The sequence below is a fragment of the Hemitrygon akajei genome, chromosome 14 (genome assembly GCF_048418815.1).
Source record: "Hemitrygon akajei chromosome 14, sHemAka1.3, whole genome shotgun sequence".
In the NCBI taxonomy this organism is placed as follows: domain Eukaryota; kingdom Metazoa; phylum Chordata; class Chondrichthyes; order Myliobatiformes; family Dasyatidae; genus Hemitrygon; species Hemitrygon akajei.
Window position 1 is genome coordinate 3,740,383 of NC_133137.1, and position 14,455 is coordinate 3,754,837.

Sequence of the window (14,455 nt, forward strand, 5' to 3'; positions counted from 1 at the left end):
TCGCGCCGACCCCTAAAAGCCCGCCAATAATAGCTTACGGACTCAGAAGAGAGAGAATAACATTATTCCAATTGGTTCAAAAAGAAATACAATTCACGGTATCAGTAAATTCTAAACCCAAATAAACTGCAAGAGAAAGCACTTATCATAACAAAGAAGCATTCCTACTTTTAACAAAACAAATAAGCCATTTTGATTAACATACGCAGTAACAAAAGAACCCCCTTACACAAAAAAACCCCACAAAAGAAGAAACCCCCTTAAACCTCCATGAGGAGTGGTGTTTGATGCATTGATGTGGACTGGTCTGTGATCCCCCAATTAGGACAGCTGCGTGATCCCTCGACGAAGACAGGTGTGTGAACCCTTGATGAGGACTGTACTGTGAATCCTCGATGAAGACTGCTCTGTGAACCCTCGTTGACGACTGGCGTGTGATCCCTCGATGAGTTCCGGTGTGTGATCTTTCAATGAGGTTGGTGTGTGATCCCTCGATGACAACTGGTGTTTGATCCCTTGAAGACGACTTTGAGTGATCCCTCGAAGTGAACTGGCTTGTGATTCCTCGATGAGAACAAGTCTCGAATCCCTTGATGAGGACTGAATTGTGATCTCTCAATGAGTACTTGTTTCTGATCCCTCAATGAGGACTGATCTCTGATCCCTCGATGAGGACTGATCTCTGATCCCTCGATGAGGTCGAGTTTGTGATCCATCGATGACAACTGGTTTGTGATTCCTCGATGATGACTGGGACTTGATCTCTAGATGAGGGTTGGTCTGTGATCCCTCGATGACAACTGGTTTTTGGTCTCTCGACGAGGACTGGTCTGTGGTCCCTCGATGACGGGTGGTGTCTGATCCCTCGATGACGACTGGTGTCTGATCCCTCGATGACGACTGGTGTCTGATCCCTCGATGAGGACTGGTAGGTGTTCCCTTGATATGAACTGGCTTGTTATGATATGAACCGGCACATCTGTCTTTGTCTCCTCTCCTCGCTGAACCTCCAGGCCTCGGACCCCCCTGCTCAGGTTCCGTACATCGCCCAGCTTACAGCATCGCGTCCTCTCTCTCACCCCTCGCGCCGACCCCTAAAAGCCCGCCAACAATAGCTTACAGACTCAGAAGAGAGAGAATAACATTAATTCCAATTGGTTCAAAAAGAAATACAATTCACATTATCAGTAAATTCTAAACCCAAACTGCGAGAGAAAGCACTTATCAAAACAAAGAGGCATTCCTACTTTTAACAAAACAAAGAAGCCATTTTGATTAACATACGCAGTAACAAAAGAACCCCCTTACACAAAAAAAACCGACACAAGAAGAAACCCCTTTACTCCTCGATGAGGACTGGTGTGTGATGCATTGATGTGAACTGGTCTGTGATCCCTTAATGAGGACTGGTGCGTGATTCCTTGATGAGGACTATTCTGTGATCCCTCGATTTGGACTGGTATGTGGTCCCTCGATCATGTCCGGTGTGTGATCCTTCAATGAGGACTGGTGAATGAACCGTCGATGAGGACTGGTCTATGATCCGTCAATGAGGACTGGTGTGTGATCATTCGATGAGAACAAGTCCCCAATCTTTCGATGAGGACTGGTGTGTGATCTCTCGATGAGGACTGATTTGTGGTCCCTCGATGAGGTCTGGTGTGTAATCCCTCGATGAGGTCCGGAGTGTAGTCCCTCGATGTGGTCTGGTGTCTTATCCCTCGATGAGGTCCAGTGTGTGAACCCTCGATGATGACTGGTGTTCCCGCGATGTGAACTGGCTTGTTATGCTTCGATGAGAAGACGTCTGCGATCCCTCTGTAGCCCCCCGGCTAACCTCAAGCTCGCTCAGCTCACTTCCGTCTTGGGGGTGCAGCCTTCAGCCCCGCCAAACTGGATAATCAGTTTGTGTGGATGCTGTGTGATGTCCCCCTCCTCGCCAAATAACAGGCAGTACACTCCATGCGATTAAATGCTTACACTTTATAGAGATTACTAGAACTACATGATTAATAATATTACGGTATATAAGTAGGAAAAGAAAATAAAGCAAAGGTGCGAAACTTATCAAGGTCCAAACCACTTCATGCACAACCGTTGGAGCTCAATTAACAATGTCTTCTGGCCACCATTCAATCCCCTCAGACCTCTTCGAATCGCAGCTCAGGACCACCCGAAGTGATCAACCAAGCACCCCGGCACATCTGTCTACGTCTCCTCTCCTCGTCGAACCTCCTGGCCTTGGACCACCCCCCCCACTCGGGGCCCGTTCCATCGCCCAGCATACAGCATCGCGCCCTCTCCCTCTCACCCCCTTGCGCTGACCCCCATAAGCCCGCTGACAATAGCTTACAGACTCAGAATAGAGAGAATAACATTAATTCCAATTGGTTCACAAAGGAATACAATTCTCGTAATCAGTAAATTCTAAACCCAAACAAACTGCGAGAGAAAGCACTTATCATAACAAAGAAGCATTCCTACTTTTAACAAAACAAAGAAGCCATTTTGATTAACATACGCAGTAACAAAAGAACCCCCTTCAACAAAAAAAATCCAGAAAAGAAGAAACCCCCTTACACCTCGATGAGGACTGGTGTTTGATGCATTGATGTGAACTGGATTGTGATCCCTCGATGAGGACTGGTCTGTGATCCCTCAATGAGGTCTGGTATGAGATCCCTCGATGAGGTCTGGTGTTTGGTCCCTTGAAGACGACTGGTGTTTGATCCTTCGAAGGCGACTGGTGAGTGATCCCTCGAAGTGAACTTGCTTGTGATTCCTCGATGAGAACAGTTCCCTAAACCCTCGAAGACGACTGGTGTGTGATCCCTCGATGACGACTGGCGTGTGATCGCTAGATGAGGACTGGTTATGATCCCTCGATAAGCAACAGTCCATGACCCCTCGATGAGCACAAGTCTGTGATCGCTTGATGAGGACTGTTCTGTGATCCCTCGATGAGGACTGGTATGTGGTCCTTCGATCATGTCTGGTGTGTGATCCTTCAATGAGGACTGGTGAGTGAACCATCAATGAGGACTGGTGAGTGAACCATCAATGAGGACTGGTCTATGATCCGTCGATGAGGACTGGTGTGTGATCATTCGATGAGAACAAGCCCCTAATCCTTCGATGAGGACTGGTGTGTGATCTCTCGATGAGGCTTGTTCTGTGATCCCTCGATGAAAACTTGTGTTTGGTCTCTTGACGAGGACGGGTGTGTGGTCCGTCGATGATGAGTGGTGGGTGATCCTTTGATGAGGACTGGTTTGTGGTCCCTCGATGTCGTCTGGTGTGTGGTCCTTTGATGACGTCCGGTGTGTGATCCCTCGATGAGGTCCAGTGTTTGGTCCCTTGAAGACGACTGGTGTTTGATCCCTCGAAGGCGACTGGTGAGTGATCCCTCGAAGTGAACTGCCTTGTAATTCCTCGTTGAGAACAAGTCGCTAATTCCTTGATGAAGAATGGTGAGTGATCCCTCGATGCAGACTGGTTTGTGGTCCCTCAATGTCATCCGGTGTGTGGTCCCTCGATGAGGTCCGGTGTGTGATCCCTCGATGAGTTCCAGAGTGTGATCCCTCGCTGACGACTGGTGCTCCCTCGATGTGAACTGGCTTGTTATCCCTCGACGAGAAGACATCTGTGATCCCTCTGTAGCCCCCGGCTAACCTCAGGCTCACTTCCGTCTTGGGGGTGCAGCCTTCAGCCCCACCAAACTGGATAATTAGTCTGTGTGGATGCTGTGTGATGTCCCCCACCTCGCCAAATAACAGGCAGTACACTCCATGCGATTAAATGATTACACTTTACAGAGATTACTAGAACTACGTGATTAGTATTGATACGGTACATAAGAAGGAAATGAAAATAAAGAAAAGGTGCCAAACTTATCAAAGTCCAAACCACTTCATGCACAACCGTTGGAGATCAATTATCGATGTCTTCTGGCCACCATTCGATCCCCTCAGACCTCCTCGACTCTGCACCTGGGACCACCCAAAGTGATCAACCAAGCACCCCTAGCACGTCTGTCTTCGACTCCGCTCCTTGCCGAACCTCCAGGCCTCGGACACCCCGGCTCGGGTTCCGTTCCATCACCCAGCTTCCAGCATCTCATCCTCTCTCTCTCATCCCCTCGCGCCGACGCCCAAAAGCCCACCAACAATAGCTTACAGACTCAGAAGAGAGAATAACATTAATTCCAATTGGTTCACAAAGGAATACAATTCTCGTTATCAGTAAATTCTAAACCCAAACAAACTGCGAGAGAAAGCACTTATCATAACAAAGAAGCATTCCTACTTTTAACAAAACAAAGAAGCCATTTTGATTAACATATGCAGTAACAAAAGAACCCCCTTACACAATAAAAACCCACAAAAGAAGAAACTCCCTTACACCTCAATGAGGACTGGTGTGTGATGCATTGATGTAAACTGGAGTGTGATCCCTTGATGAGGACTGGTGTGTGAACACTGGTTGAGGACTCATCTCTGATCACTCAATGAGGACTTGTTTGTGATCCCTCAAAGAGGCATGGTGTGTGATCATTCGATGAGGACTGGTCTCTGATCCTTCCATGAGGTCTAGTTTGTGATCGTTCGATGACAACTGGTTTGTGATCCCTCGATGAGAACTGGTATGCACTCCCTCGTTGACGACTGGTTTGAGATCCCTTGTTGCCGACCGGTTTGTGATTCCTCAATAACGACTGGTGTTTGATCTCTCGATGAGGACTGGTGTGTGCTCACTCTATGAGGACTGGTTTCTGGTCCCTCTATGTCGTGCAGTATATGGTCCATCGCTGAGGTCCGGAGTGTGATCTTTCGATGAGGTCCGCTATGTGATCCCTCAATGAGTTCCAGTGTGTGATCCCTCGATGACGACTGGTGTCTGATCCCATGATGAGGACTGGTAGGTGATCCCTCGTTGTTAACTGGCTTGTTGAGAAGAGATGAGAAAATGAGGAGATGAGAAGATGTCTGTGATCCCTCTGTAGCCCCCTGGCTAACCTCAGGCTCGCTCAGCTCACTTCCGTCTAGGGGCTGCAGCCTTCAGCCCCGCCAAACTGGATAATCAGTTTGTGTGGATGCTGTGTGATGTCAACCAGCTCGCCAAATAACAGACAGTACATCCTATGCGATTAAATGATTACACTTTATAGAGATTACTAGAACTACGTGATTAATAATGATACAGTACACATGACGGAAATGAAAATAAAGACAAAGCGCCAAACTTATCGAAGTCCAAACCACGTCATGCACAGCCGTTGGAGATCAATTATCGATGTCTTCTGGCTACCATTTGATCCCCTCAGACCTCCTCGACTCGCAGCTCAGGACCACCTGAAGTGATCAACCAAGCACCCCCTGCACGTCTGTCTTCGTCTCCTCTCCTCGCCGAACCTCCAGGCCTCGGACCACCCCCTTGCTCGGGGCCCGTTCCATCGCCCAGCTTACAGCATCGCGCCCTCTCTCTCTTACACCCTCGCGCCGACCCCCATAAGCCCGCTGACAATAGCTTACAGACTCAGAAGAGAGAGAATAACATTAATTCCAATTGGTTCACAAAGGAATGCAATTCTCGTTATCCGTAAATTCTAAACCCAAACAAACTGCAAGAGAAAGCACTTATCATAACAAAGAAGCATTCCTACTTTTAACGAAACAAAGAAGCCATTTTGATTAACATACGCAGTAACAATAGAATCCCCTTACACAAAAAAAACCGACAAAAGAAGAAACTCCTTTACACCTTGATGAGGACTGGTGTGTGATGCATTGATGTGAACCGGATTGTGATCCCTCGATGAGGACTTGTCAGTGATACCTCAAAGAGCACTGGTGTGTGAACCCTCGATGAGGACAGGTATGTTTTCCCTCGTAAACGTCCGGTGTGTGATATCTCAATGAGGACTGGTGAGTGAACCATCGATGAGGACTGGTGTATGATCCGTCGATGAGGACTGGTGTGTGATCCTTCCATGAGGTCTAGTTTGTGATCGTTTGATGACAACTGGTTTGTGATCCCTCGATGAAAACCGGTATGCACTCCCTCGATGACGACTGGTTTGAGATCCCTTGTTGACGACTGGTTTGAGATCCCTCGTTGCCGACCGGTTTGTGATTCCTCAATAACGACTGGTGTTTGATCTCTCGCTGACGACTGGTGTCTGATCCCATGATGACGACTGGTAGGTGTTCCCTCGATGTGAACTGGCTTGTTGAGAAGAGATGAGAAAACGAGAAGATGAGAAGATGTCTATGATCCCTCTGTAGCCCCCTGGCTAACCTCAGGCTCGCTCAGCACACTTCCGTCTAGGGGCTGCAGCCTTCAGCCCCGCCATACCGGATAATCAGTTTGTGTGGATGCTGTGTGATGTCCTCCACCTCGCCAAATAACAGGCAGTACACCCTCTGCGATTAAATGATTACACTTTCCAGAGATTACTAGAACTACGTGATTAATAATTATACGGTATATTAGCAGGAAAAGAAAATAAAGCAAAGGCGCAAAACTTATCGAAGTCCAAACCACTTCATGCACAACCGTTGGAGATCAATTATCGATGTCTTCTGGCCACCATTCGATCCCCTCAGACCTCCTCGACTCGCAGCTCAGGACCACCTGTAGTGATCAACCAAGTACCCCCGGCACGTCTGTCTTCATCTACTCTGCTCGCCGAACCTCTAGGCCTCGGACCCCTCCCCCGCTCAGGGCCCATTCCATCGCCCAGCGTACATCATCGCGCGCTCTCTCTCTCACCCCCTAGCACCGACCCCCATAAGCCCACCAACAATAGCTTACAGACTCAGGAGAGATTAACATTAATTCCAATTGGTTCACAAAGGAATACAATTCCCGTTATCAGTAAATTCTAAACACAAACAAGCTCCAAGAGAAAGCACTTATCATAACAACGAAGCATTCCTACTTTTAACAAAACAAATAAGCCATTTTGATTAACATACGCAGTAACAAAAGAACCCCCTTACAAAAAAAATCCACAAAAGAAGGAACCCCCTTATACCTCGTTGAGGACTGGTGTGTGATGCATTGATGTGAATTGGAGTGTGATCCCTCGATGAGGAGTGGTCTGTGATCCCTCCATGAGGACTGGTGCGTGATGCCTCGTGAAGGACCTGTCTGTGGTCCCTCGATGAGGACTGGTGTGTGGTCCGTCGATGAGAACTGGTTTGTGATCACTCGATGAGGATTGATTTGTGATCCCTCAGTGAGTACTTGTTTCTGATCCCTTGATGACGACTGGTGCTTGATCCCTTGATGACGACTGTTGTGTGATTCCTAAATGTTGTCCGGTGTGTGGTCCCTCCATGAGGTCCGATGTGTGATCCCTCGATGAGTTCCAATGTGTGATCCTTCGATGATGACTGGTGTTTGATCCCTCAATGAGGACTGGTAGGTGTTCCCTCAATGTGAATTGGCATGTCATCCCTCGATGAAAAGAGGTCTGTGAACCCTCTGTAGCCCCCGGCTAACCTCAGGCTCGCTCAGCTCACTTCCATCAAGGGAGTGCAGTCTTCAGCTCCGACAAACTGGATAATCAGTCTGTGTGGATGCTGTGTGATGTCAACCAGCTCGCCAAATAACAGACAGTACATCCTATGCGATTAAATGATTACACTTTATAGAGATTACTAGAACTACGTGATTAATAATGATACAGTACACATGAAGGAAATGAAAATAAAGACAAAGCTCCAAACTTATCAAAGTCCAAACTACGTCATGCACAACCGTTGGGAGATCAATTATCGATGTCTTCTGGCTACCATTTGATCCCCTCAGACCTCCTCGACTCGCAGCTCAGGACCACCTGAAGTGATCAGCCAAGCACCCCCTGCACGTCTGTCTTCGTCTACACTCCTCGCCGAACCTCCAGGCCTCGGACCCCTCCCCCACCTGCTCAGGGCCCGTTCCATCGCCCAGCTTACAGCATCGCGCTCTCTCTCTCTCTCACCCCCTAGCACCGACCCCGATAAGCCCACCAACAATAGCTTACAGACTCAGAAGAGAGAGATTAACATTAATTCCAATTGGTTCACAAAGGAATACAATTCTCGTTATCAGTAAATTCTAAACACAAACAAGTTCCAAGAGAAAGCACTTATCATAACAATGAAGCATTCCTACTTTTAACAAAACAAAGAAGCCATTTTGATTACCATACGCAGCAACAGAAGAACCCACATACACAAAAAAAATCCAGAAAATAAGAAACCCCCTTACACCGGGAGAACTGGTGTGTGATGCATTGATGTGAACTGGAGTGTGATCCCTCGATGAGGACTGGTCTGTGATCCCTCAATGAGGACTGGTGCATGATCCCTCGATGAGGACTGGTCTGTGATCCCTCAATGAGGACTGGTGCATGATCCCTCGATGAGGACTGGTTTGTGGTCCCTTGATGTCGTCCTGTATGTGGTCGTTCGATGAGGTCTGGTGTGTGATCACTCGAGGACGACTGGCGTGCGATCCCTAGATGAGGTCCGGTGTGTGATCCCTCGATGACGACTGGCGTGCGATCTCTAGATGAGGACTGGTTTGTGCTCCCTCGATGTCGTCCGGTGTTTGATCCCTTGATGACGACTGGTGTTTGATCTCTCGAATACGACTGGTGAGTGATCCCTCGAAGTGAACTGCCTTGTAATTCCTCAATGAGGACAAGTCGCTAATTTCTCAATGAAGAACGGCGTGTGATCCTTCGATGCAGACTGGTTTGTGGTCCCTCGATGAGTACTGGTTTATGGTTCCCTCGATGTTGTTCGGTGTGTGGTCCCTCGATGTCGTCCGGTGTGTGGTCCCTCGATAAGGTCCGGAGTGTGGTCCCTCGATAAGGTCCGGAGTGTGGTCCCTCAATGAGGTCCGGTGTGTGATCCCTCGATGACCACTGGTGTTCCCTCGATGTGAACTGGCTTGTTATCCCTCGATGAGAAGACGTCTGTGATCCCTCTGTAGCCCCCGGCTAACCTCAAGCTCGCTCAGCTCACTTCTGTCTTGGGGGTGCAGCCTTCAGCCCCGCCAAACCGGATAATCAGTCTGTGTGGATGCTGTGTGATGTCCCCCACCTCGCCAAATAACAGGCAGTACACTCCATGCGATTAAATGATTACACTTTATAGAGATTACTAGAACTACATGATTAATAATGATACGGTATATAAGAAGGAAAAGAAAATTACGAAAAGGCGCGAAACTTATCAAAGTCCAAACCACTTCATGCACAACCGTTGGAGCTCAATTAACAATGTCTTCTGGCCACCATTCAATCCCCTCAGACCTCTTCGAATCGCAGCTCAGGACCACCTGAAGTGATAAACCAAGCACCCCGGCACATCTGTCTACGTCTCCTCTCCTCATCGAACCTCCTGGCCTTGGACCACCCACTCGCTCGGGGCCCGTTCCATCGCCCAGCGTACAGCATCACGCCCTCTCCCTCTCACCCCCTTGCGCCGACCCCCATAAGCCCGCTGACAATAGCTTACAGACTCAGAATAGAGAGTATAACATTAATTCCAATTGGTTCACAAAGGAATACAATTCTCGTAATCATTAAATTCTAAACCCAAACAAACTGCGAGAGAAAGCACTTATTGTAACAAAGAAGCATTCCTACTTTTAACAAAACAAAGAAGCCATTTTGATTAACATACGCAGTAACAAAAGAACCCCCTTACACAAAAAAAACCGACACAAGAAGAAACCCCTTTACACCTCGATGAGGACTGGTGTGTGAACACTGGTTGAAGACTGCTCTCTGATCACTCGATGAGGACTTGCTTGTGATCCCACAAAATGGCATGTGATCCCTTGATGAGGACAGGTATGTTTTCCCTCGTAGACGTCCGGTGTGTGATATCTCAATGAGGACTGGTGTATAATCCGTCGATGAGGACTGGTGTGTGATCATTCGATGACAACTGGTTTGTGATGGCTCGATGAGAACCGGTATGCACTCCCTTGATGACGACAGGTTTGAGATCCCTCGTTGATGACTGGTTTGAGATCCCTCATTGCCGACCGGTTTGTGATTCCTCAGTAACGACTGGTGTTTGATCTCTCAATGAGGACTGGTGTGTGGTCCCTCGATGACGACTGGTGTGTGATCCCTCAATGAGGACTGGTGTCTGGTCCCTCAATAACGACTGGTGTTTGATCCCTCGATGAGGACTGGTTTGTGGTCCCTTTATGTCGTCCAGTGTGTGGTCCCTCGCTGAGGTCCAGTGTGTGATCGTTCGATGAGGTGCAGTGTGTGATCCCTCGATAATGACTGCTATTTGATCCCTTGAAGATGACTGTGAGTGATCCCACGAAGTGAACTGGCTTGTGATTACTCGATGAGAACAAGTCTCGAATCCCTCAATGAGGACTGGTGTGTGGTCCCTCAATAACGACTGGTGTTTGATCCCTCGATGAGGTCTGGTATGTGCTCCTTCGATGAGGACTGCTTTGTGGTCCCTCTATGTTGTGCAGCATATGGTCCCTCGCTGAGGTCCAGTGTGAGATCTTTCGATGAGGTCCGCTGTGTGATCCCTTGATGATGACAGGTGTTTGATCCCTCGATGACGACTGGTGTCTGATCCCATGATGAGGACTGGTAGGTGTTCCCACGTTGTGAACTGGCTTGTTGAGACAGATGATAAAATGAGAAGATGGGAAGATAGCTGTGATCCCTCTATAGTCCCCTGTCTAACTTCAGGCTCGCTCAGCTCACTTCCGTCTAGGGGCTGTAGCCTTCAGCCCTGCCAAACTGGATAATCAGTCTGTGTGGATGCTCTGTAATGTCCCCCAGTTCGCCAAATAACAGGCAGTACACCCTCTACGATTAAATGATTACACTTTATAGAGATTACTAGAACTACATTATTAATAATGATACAGTATATAAGAAGGAAATGAAAGGGCTCCAAACTTATTAAAGTCCAAACCAATTCATGCACAACCATTGGAGATCAATTATCGATGTCTTCTGGCCACCATTCGATCCCCTCAGACCTCCTCGACTCGCAGCTCAGGACCACCTGTAGTGATCAACCAAGTACCCCCGGCACGTCTGTCTTCATCTACTCTGCTCGCCGAACCTCTAGGCCTCGGACCCCTCCCCCGCTCAGGGCCCATTCCATCGCCCAGCGTACATCATCGCGCGCTCTCTCTCTCACCCCCTAGCACCGACCCCCATAAGCCCACCAACAATAGCTTACAGACTCAGGAGAGATTAACATTAATTCCAATTGGTTCACAAAGGAATACAATTCCCGTTATCAGTAAATTCTAAACACAAACAAGCTCCAAGAGAAAGCACTTATCATAACAACGAAGCATTCCTACTTTTAACAAAACAAATAAGCCATTTTGATTAACATACGCAGTAACAAAAGAACCCCCTTACAAAAAAAATCCACAAAAGAAGGAACCCCCTTATACCTCGTTGAGGACTGGTGTGTGATGCATTGATGTGAATTGGAGTGTGATCCCTCGATGAGGAGTGGTCTGTGATCCCTCCATGAGGACTGGTGCGTGATGCCTCGTGAAGGACCGGTCTGTGGTCCCTCGATGAGGACTGGTGTGTGGTCCGTCGATGAGAACTGGTTTGTGATCACTCGATGAGGATTGATTTGTGATCCCTCAGTGAGTACTTGTTTCTGATCCCTTGATGACGACTGGTGCTTGATCCCTTGATGACGACTGTTGTGTGATTCCTAAATGTTGTCCGGTGTGTGGTCCCTCCATGAGGTCCGATGTGTGATCCCTCGATGAGTTCCAATGTGTGATCCTTCGATGATGACTGGTGTTTGATCCCTCAATGAGGACTGGTAGGTGTTCCCTCAATGTGAATTGGCATGTCATCCCTCGATGAAAAGAGGTCTGTGAACCCTCTGTAGCCCCCGGCTAACCTCAGGCTCGCTCAGCTCACTTCCATCAAGGGAGTGCAGTCTTCAGCTCCGACAAACTGGATAATCAGTCTGTGTGGATGCTGTGTGATGTCAACCAGCTCGCCAAATAACAGACAGTACATCCTATGCGATTAAATGATTACACTTTATAGAGATTACTAGAACTACGTGATTAATAATGATACAGTACACATGAAGGAAATGAAAATAAAGACAAAGCTCCAAACTTATCAAAGTCCAAACTACGTCATGCACAACCGTTGGGAGATCAATTATCGATGTCTTCTGGCTACCATTTGATCCCCTCAGACCTCCTCGACTCGCAGCTCAGGACCACCTGAAGTGATCAGCCAAGCACCCCCTGCACGTCTGTCTTCGTCTACACTCCTCGCCGAACCTCCAGGCCTCGGACCCCTCCCCCACCTGCTCAGGGCCCGTTCCATCGCCCAGCTTACAGCATCGCGCTCTCTCTCTCTCTCACCCCCTAGCACCGACCCCGATAAGCCCACCAACAATAGCTTACAGACTCAGAAGAGAGAGATTAACATTAATTCCAATTGGTTCACAAAGGAATACAATTCTCGTTATCAGTAAATTCTAAACACAAACAAGTTCCAAGAGAAAGCACTTATCATAACAATGAAGCATTCCTACTTTTAACAAAACAAAGAAGCCATTTTGATTACCATACGCAGCAACAGAAGAACCCACATACACAAAAAAAATCCAGAAAATAAGAAACCCCCTTACACCGGGAGAACTGGTGTGTGATGCATTGATGTGAACTGGAGTGTGATCCCTCGATGAGGACTGGTCTGTGATCCCTCAATGAGGACTGGTGCATGATCCCTCGATGAGGACTGGTCTGTGATCCCTCAATGAGGACTGGTGCATGATCCCTCGATGAGGACTGGTTTGTGGTCCCTTGATGTCGTCCTGTATGTGGTCGTTCGATGAGGTCTGGTGTGTGATCACTCGAGGACGACTGGCGTGCGATCCCTAGATGAGGTCCGGTGTGTGATCCCTCGATGACGACTGGCGTGCGATCTCTAGATGAGGACTGGTTTGTGCTCCCTCGATGTCGTCCGGTGTTTGATCCCTTGATGACGACTGGTGTTTGATCTCTCGAATACGACTGGTGAGTGATCCCTCGAAGTGAACTGCCTTGTAATTCCTCAATGAGGACAAGTCGCTAATTTCTCAATGAAGAACGGCGTGTGATCCTTCGATGCAGACTGGTTTGTGGTCCCTCGATGAGTACTGGTTTATGGTTCCCTCGATGTTGTTCGGTGTGTGGTCCCTCGATGTCGTCCGGTGTGTGGTCCCTCGATAAGGTCCGGAGTGTGGTCCCTCGATAAGGTCCGGAGTGTGGTCCCTCGATGAGGTCCGGTGTGTGATCCCTCGATGACCACTGGTGTTCCCTCGATGTGAACTGGCTTGTTATCCCTCGATGAGAAGACGTCTGTGATCCCTCTGTAGCCCCCGGCTAACCTCAAGCTCGCTCAGCTCACTTCTGTCTTGGGGGTGCAGCCTTCAGCCCCGCCAAACCGGATAATCAGTCTGTGTGGATGCTGTGTGATGTCCCCCACCTCGCCAAATAACAGGCAGTACACTCCATGCGATTAAATGATTACACTTTATAGAGATTACTAGAACTACATGATTAATAATGATACGGTATATAAGAAGGAAAAGAAAATTACGAAAAGGCGCGAAACTTATCAAAGTCCAAACCACTTCATGCACAACCGTTGGAGCTCAATTAACAATGTCTTCTGGCCACCATTCAATCCCCTCAGACCTCTTCGAATCGCAGCTCAGGACCACCTGAAGTGATAAACCAAGCACCCCGGCACATCTGTCTACGTCTCCTCTCCTCATCGAACCTCCTGGCCTTGGACCACCCACTCGCTCGGGGCCCGTTCCATCGCCCAGCGTACAGCATCACGCCCTCTCCCTCTCACCCCCTTGCGCCGACCCCCATAAGCCCGCTGACAATAGCTTACAGACTCAGAATAGAGAGTATAACATTAATTCCAATTGGTTCACAAAGGAATACAATTCTCGTAATCATTAAATTCTAAACCCAAACAAACTGCGAGAGAAAGCACTTATTGTAACAAAGAAGCATTCCTACTTTTAACAAAACAAAGAAGCCATTTTGATTAACATACGCAGTAACAAAAGAACCCCCTTACACAAAAAAAACCGACACAAGAAGAAACCCCTTTACACCTCGATGAGGACTGGTGTGTGAACACTGGTTGAAGACTGCTCTCTGATCACTCGATGAGGACTTGCTTGTGATCCCACAAAATGGCATGTGATCCCTTGATGAGGACAGGTATGTTTTCCCTCGTAGACGTCCGGTGTGTGATATCTCAATGAGGACTGGTGTATAATCCGTCGATGAGGACTGGTGTGTGATCATTCGATGACAACTGGTTTGTGATGGCTCGATGAGAACCGGTATGCACTCCCTTGATGACGACAGGTTTGAGATCCCTCGTTGATGACTGGTTTGAGATCCCTCA